General features: G+C 41.8%; 1 long non-coding RNA gene across 4 annotated transcripts; it reads right to left on the bottom strand.

Moving 5' to 3' along the window:
• Positions 1-376: 376 nt before the first annotated feature.
• LOC123502464 lies at positions 377-4,770 on the bottom strand. Of its 4 annotated transcripts, none has more exons than XR_006674099.1 (3): positions 4,587-4,770; positions 4,116-4,260; positions 377-570 (listed from the first exon to the last, which is right to left on the bottom strand). It is a non-coding gene; the product is annotated as an uncharacterized LOC123502464 (long non-coding RNA). The 4 variants fall into 4 exon arrangements; XR_006674100.1 differs by lacking the exon at positions 377-570 and adding an exon at positions 1,778-1,837; XR_006674098.1 differs by lacking the exon at positions 377-570 and adding an exon at positions 1,991-2,117 and having other exon boundaries at positions 4,587-4,769.
• Between the last annotated feature and the right edge of the window lie 1,936 nt (positions 4,771-6,706).

The following is a 6,706-nucleotide window of genomic DNA, read 5'->3' as shown; positions in this document are numbered from 1 at the left end:
ACTCTTAAAAACCCTGCCAGTCATCTCTGTGGCCTTGGAAAACAGTCGTGGTGAGAGAGTAAATTGTTTGTGAATATAGCCCTTTGACTGACACACAAGCAGCAACAATGCACATTCTTCATTCCCTCTGAGCTCAGTAAGTGAATGATTGAGTGAGCGCTGAGTGAATTTCTTAACAAGCACACTGCATCTTTGTCCTGAGAATCCAACACTTGCTTCACAAACTCATGTGGGGATTAAAATAGTGATATTGTCACCTCCATACACCCTTCCTAATGTCAATAAAATGGTATTATCACAGCCAAACTTTCTTCAAATGCCATCAAAAACATGCCAAATAGTCTTAAAATACCATAAAAGCATGCCAAATGGTCTTAAAATACCATAAAAACATGCCAAACTGTCTTAAAATGTCCTTAAAAAAAAAAAAAAACATGACAAACTGCTAATCTATCCTAACTCTTCTTCATGGCTCAGGTATTGTCTTGTACTCTGGGTGTTGCTGATGGCTGTAGGTCTTGTAGAAGGCTTGTGTTGTGTTGTGGCTTGGCTTGGCTTGGCTTGACTTTCCTGTAATGAGAGGTGCACTGTTTACATTGAGTCACCTTCACTATGTTGTAAACTGAACTGAACGCAACTCAACCAAACAAACTGTCTTAAAATGCCCTTAAAACATGCCAAACTGTCTCAATATGCCAAACTCTTAAAATACCCTCATAACCTGCCAAACTGTCTTAAATTGCACTCAAAATCTGCCAAACTGTCTTAATATGCCCTCAAAATATGCCAAAGTATCTTAAAATGTCATCATAACATTTCAAACTGTCCTATAATCTCTTCACAACCAGCCAAACTGTCTTAAAATGGCCTTAGAACCTGTAAATTTGTCTTCAATTTCCCTTAAAACCTCCCAAATTATCTTAATATACCCTCAAAACCAGCCAGTTATAAATTGCCCTCAAAACCTGCCAAATTGTAACAAAATGTCCTCAAAACATACAAACTGTCTTAACATGGCCTCTAAACTGTCTTATAATACCCTCAAAACATGCCAAACTGTCTAAAATGCCCTTAAGACATACCAAACTGTCTAAAATGCCCTTAAAACATGCCAAACTATTTTAAAATACCCACCAAACATGCCAAACTGCCTCAAAAATGTCCTCAAAAGAGAGAGAGAGAGAGAGAGAGAGAGAGAGAGAGAGAGAGAGAGAGAGAGAGAGAGAGAGAGAGAGAGAGAGAGAGAGAGAGAGAGAGAGAGAGAGAGAGAGAGAGAGAGAGAGAGAGAGAGAGAGAGAGAGAGAGAGAGAGAGAGAGAGAGAGAGAGAGAGAGAGAGAGAGAGAGAGAGAGAGAGAGAGAGAGAGAGAGAGAGAGAGAGAGAGAGAGAGAGAGAGAGAGAGAGAGAGAGAGAGAGAGAGAGAGAGAGAGAGAGAGAGAGAGAGAGAGAGAGAGAGAGAGAGAGAGAGAGAGAGAGAGAGAGAGAGAGAGAGAGAGAGAGAGAGAGAGAGAGAGAGAGAGAGATAAAATGACAATATTTAATATTTTACCTTTTCTTTTTTCTATTTTCTTCTTCTCCTCCTCTTCTCATCTTCCACCACCTCTTCCTTCTTCTTCTTGAGAGAGAGAGAGAGAGAGAGAGAGAGAGAGAGAGAGAGAGAGAGAGAGAGAGAGAGAGAGAGAGAGAGAGAGAGAAAGCAAAAAATTTATAAAATGACAATATTTAATATTTTACCTTTTCTTTTTCTCTTTTCTTCTTCTCCTCCTCTTCTCATCTTCCACCACCTCTTCCTTCTTCTTCTTGTCTTGGTCTGTTTTTCTTAATATTCTTAACACAATCTGAAATAAATAAAACTGGATTAATATCTGAGAGAGAGAGAGAGAGAGAGAGAGAGAGAGAGAGAGAGAGAGAGAGAGAGAGAGAGAGAGAGAGAGAGAGAGAGAGAGAGAGAGAGAGATTTAACCTTTAACATGACAATATTCTTATTTTACCTAATCTTTTCTCTCTTGATTCCTTCCTTCTTATCTTCCTCTTCTCATCTTTCTCTACCTCTTCCTTCCTCCTCTTCCTCCTCCTCCTCCTCTTCCCTTGGTCTGTTTCTCCATATCTTAACACAATCTGAAATAAATCAAACTGGATAAATATCAGAGAGAGAGAGAGAGAGAGAGAGAGAGAGAGAGAGAGAGAGAGAGAGAGAGAGAGAGAGAGAGAGAGAGAGAGAGAGAGAGAGAGAGAGAGAGAGAGAGAATCATGTCTAACAAAGGTGACATTGCACAAGTCTGACAATTTATAAGTTGGCCATGCATACACTGACAAGTATTGTGTACATTAATTCAAGGAACACAAGTACACCACCACCACCAACTCTTGAACCCCTTCAGTACTGGGACATATTTTTGCCTTGAGATTTGTGTACCATTAAACCATTTTATTGACACCATCACCACCACCACTATTTTAACCCCTTCAGTACTAGGACACACTTCTACCTAGAAATTTGTTTACCATTAGACCATTTTATTGACATTAAGAAAGGCCTATAGAGGATACAAGATTAATGCCATGGCCACAGTCTTCACTATTTTAACCCCTTCAGTACTGGGACACATTTTTACCTTGAGTTTTGTGTACCATGAGACCATTTCATTGACATTAGCAAGGGTGTGGTGTGCTGCCAGGGTTGTTCAATCATCTTTCTGTGTGTGACATGGCTCTTATGTATAACAATGCTATTTAACAAGATTTTTATATCTGCAACATATCCCAGGCCATGGGTGACTGCCAAACTCTTCACCACTTCCGAGCGAGGTTCCCGTGGTTTGGCTAACAATGATGGAGGCATAACAGTAATCGACCTAACCTAACCCAACCTCACAGTAATGAACAGCATGACAAAGCTGTGTGGCATGGTGCTTTGCAACAGACTAAGCCATTGGTTCAAGGCTGACAGACAGCAGGCAGGGAGCCAGGTGGTGGGCACAGGATGCCTTGAACACATTGTCGCACTGCGTTTGTTGACAGATGTTGCTACAAGGAACAAATTTCAGCTTTTTATTACTTTTGTATATTTTACCCGCGCATAGGATAACTTACCAAGAAACACATTATTTTGTATTTTGAAGAGACTGGGTTGTGGGATGGTAATGTTGCTCGCTATAGTCACTGTGTACAAGTTAACACAATGTATAGCTAGTTGGTGTAGCAATTGTCACTGCCTCGACTGTTGTACATCAGGGCTGCTCCTCATCTTGCTTACTGTTTGTTATTTTTGTTAATGATTTAATAACTCTTATCAAGCAAAACTGTGGCGCTGATGGATGCCTTGCCCGTCTCCATGTGTTAGTCCTGATGGATGACACTGTGCTGCTGTCCACATCCAGAACTGCCATGCCAAGTAAAACAAGAGTACTGAAACACTCACACTTAAAAGAAACTCAATACTTTGTCATCAAGAGCAGTGAGGAGGACAGGCTGTGCAAAGTATTGAAGGCAGCTGTGACGTCCACCCACCCTGTCAGACGGTTGTGAATCTTGGCTTAACGGTGAAGCAAAACCTGTTCCCAAGCTATACATGTGGTCCATCAAACAGGTATTGGTTGTCAGAAGGGCCACCTTAAATGACCTCTGCCTATTTCAACTTGGCTACCCATCCTTGCAAGCTTTAGTAAAACAGACACACAAAGTTTTTTATCGACCATGTGGGAGAAATGAGGTGGCTTGGAAGACGATCCCCTAGCACTGGCTATTAAGGTGACAGTGGACCGTACATATATCTCAGACCTCCGCTACTTACACCAACTTATCCACTCAGATGTGGATCAATTACAGCTCTCTATTGAAAATATGAGAGAGAAACTTATGGTGTCAGCCTCCAGCAGGGTGCACATGTATGGTACAATCAATCCACATTATTCAGTGCATGACATTTACACCACTAAAATCGGAGTGAATGAGTCTGAACACGTTAGTTAGCTTAATGCAGGGCAGTCTCTAACTCTGTGTCAGACCAGATGGCTCTTCTGAAGAGGGACTTTCTGACTGACAGCAGCAGTGGACCACCACAACTGTGAGGAAGACCCTCTACATCCAACTAAGTAAATGAACACTGTCCCTTACCTTCTATACGACAGTTGACGATGGTTAAATGTCCATGCTTCCATCTTCCTCCTTTGGGCCACCAACTGAGCGTCAAAGTAAAGGGAAGGGAGTGGTGACAAGTGGTCCAGCAGCCTCAGCCAGCAGCTGACGTCCCTTCCTTGCTCTGAAAGCAGACACAAAGAAATCAACTGATATGTAGGAACAGATAGGAGATAAGCACACTCATACACACACCAGTCTATGCTTCGAGTGACACAATTAGATAGAGGAACGTCTACACACACACACATGCAACATTCCTCAAAGTCCAGCAGCGTGGGATAAATTCGGTGAAACGATGTGTGCCAAGGACCACTCCTGTCACCACGCCCGCCAGACATCCCACGCCCACCCCAAGGCACCAAAACTAAGCCAGTCACACACTTTTCACGCTGGGCATATCAACCTCAACGTTCACCTCTCCCACCAGCCACCGCTCGCTCAGCTCACCCTTCCATCCTGCTCACGGCAGCGACGCCCACGTCAAGGCACCACAACACGTCCACATCACATTGTTTGTCCAATGAAGAACAAAACGTAAACATTTCTACCACCAGTCCACCACCAGGGCCCCTCCATGACACCTGCTGCTGCCTGACAGCTGAGCGCTTGTCCCGTGGGCCGTGACCGCTGGCGTGACGTCATGATACACACAAGCAAGCACGCCCTCACCACCTCATTGGCGGATGAAAGGCGCCACTTTCCAATATGGAAAGCTGCATTCCACTTCATCTATAGATTTTATTTACCTTAAAGCATTTCAAATAAGGGAATACATCACTGGAGAGAGAGAGAGAGAGAGAGAGAGAGAGAGAGAGAGAGAGAGAGAGTGTGTGTGTGTGTGTGTGTGTGTGTGTGTGTGTGTTGTATTCACCTAGTTGTAATTTTACAGGGCCTGGGTATCATACTCGTGTGGCCCCGTCTCCATATCTACACACATCCAACTTTCCTTTAAAACTATGCACACTCCTCGCTGACACCACCTCCTCACTCAAACCATTCCACACCTCCACACATCTTTGTGGGAAACTATATTTCTTCACATCCTTCAAGCATATTCCCTTGGCTATCTTTTTACTATGCGATCTCGTAGTTCTATTTAAGTTTTCCTCTCTCAACATAATTTGCTCATTATCCACTTCATCCAGTCCGTTCAACAGTTTATAAACCTGTATTAAATCTCCTCTTTCTCTTCTTTGTTCCAACGTAAGCAAATTCATTTCTTTTAATCTCTCCTCATAGGTCATTTCTGCCAATTCCGGAACCATTTTTGTTGCCATTCTCTGCAATCTCTCCAACTTCCTTATATGCTTCTTTTATAAGGGGACCAAACCACCCCAACATATTCCAATTTTGGTCTAATCACAGTACTAATTAATTTCTTCATCATATCTTTGTCCATATAATGAAAGGCTAATCCAATATTTCTTATCAAATTATACGTTTCTCCAAACATCTTATCAATATGAGCCTCAAACTGCCCATGGTATTGTATTATCACTCCCAAATCCTTTTCCTTTTCCACCTTTTTCAACACTACTCCTTCACCCATCTTATATGACCCTCTTGGCCGTCTTCCACTCTTCCCCATCTCCATCACATGACTTTTGCTCAGATTAAATTCCATTTGCCACCTCTTGCTCCACTCCCAAATCTTATTTAAATCTGCTTGTTAAATTTCACAATCTTCTTCACTCTTCACACACATACACAATTTCGCATCATCCGCAAACAAATTAATATAACTGTTTACTCCCTCTTGCATGTCATTAATATAGACAAGGAAAAGTATTGGTGCCAGCACTGAACCTTGTGGGACTCCACTCTCCACCACCAACCAGTCCGACTTTGCATCCCTTATTACCGTTCTCATCTCCTCCATCTCAAATAGTTTTCCATCCATTTTAACAATTTTCCCTTCAGTCCTCCATAAATCTTTAATTTCCATAGCAGTCTCATGTGAGGTACCTTGTCAAAAGCTTTCTTTAAATCCAAATATACACAGTCCATCCATCCTCTCTCTCTTGCATTTTGTCAACCACTCTTGAATAAAAGCTCAGTAGATTTGTTACACATGACCTCCCTTTCCTAAAGCCAAATTGATGATCCGATAATAACTTATGATCCTCCAGGAACCGTATCCAATATTTCTTTATCACCCTTTCACAAATCTTACCGACCACACTTGTTAGTGACACAGGTCTATAGTTAAGAGGCTCTTCCTTACTGCCTCCCTTATAAATGGGCACCAGTTCAGCTCTTTTCCACTCTACCGGTACTTCCCCGGTTTCTAATGAACACCTTATAATATCATATAATGGATCAATCAATTCTTCTCTACATTCCTTCAATAATTTTCCTGAAACTTCGTCTGGTCCCATCGCTTTATCATCTTTAAGTTCCTCCAACATTTTATATAACTCCTTTTTAGGTATCTTAATGTCATCCATGTGCACATTTCCTTGTACATTCTGAGGCTTTACAAACATTGTTTCTTTAGTAAATACTTGCTGAAACCTATCATTTAGCAATTCCGCGATATTTCTAGGGTCATCTACTATCCCCTTTTA

This window comes from Portunus trituberculatus, chromosome 11 (genome assembly GCF_017591435.1).
Source record: "Portunus trituberculatus isolate SZX2019 chromosome 11, ASM1759143v1, whole genome shotgun sequence".
Lineage (NCBI taxonomy): Eukaryota > Metazoa > Arthropoda > Malacostraca > Decapoda > Portunidae > Portunus > Portunus trituberculatus.
Note: the sequence above shows the minus strand (reverse complement) of the source record. Positions and strands in the feature narration are given on the sequence as shown.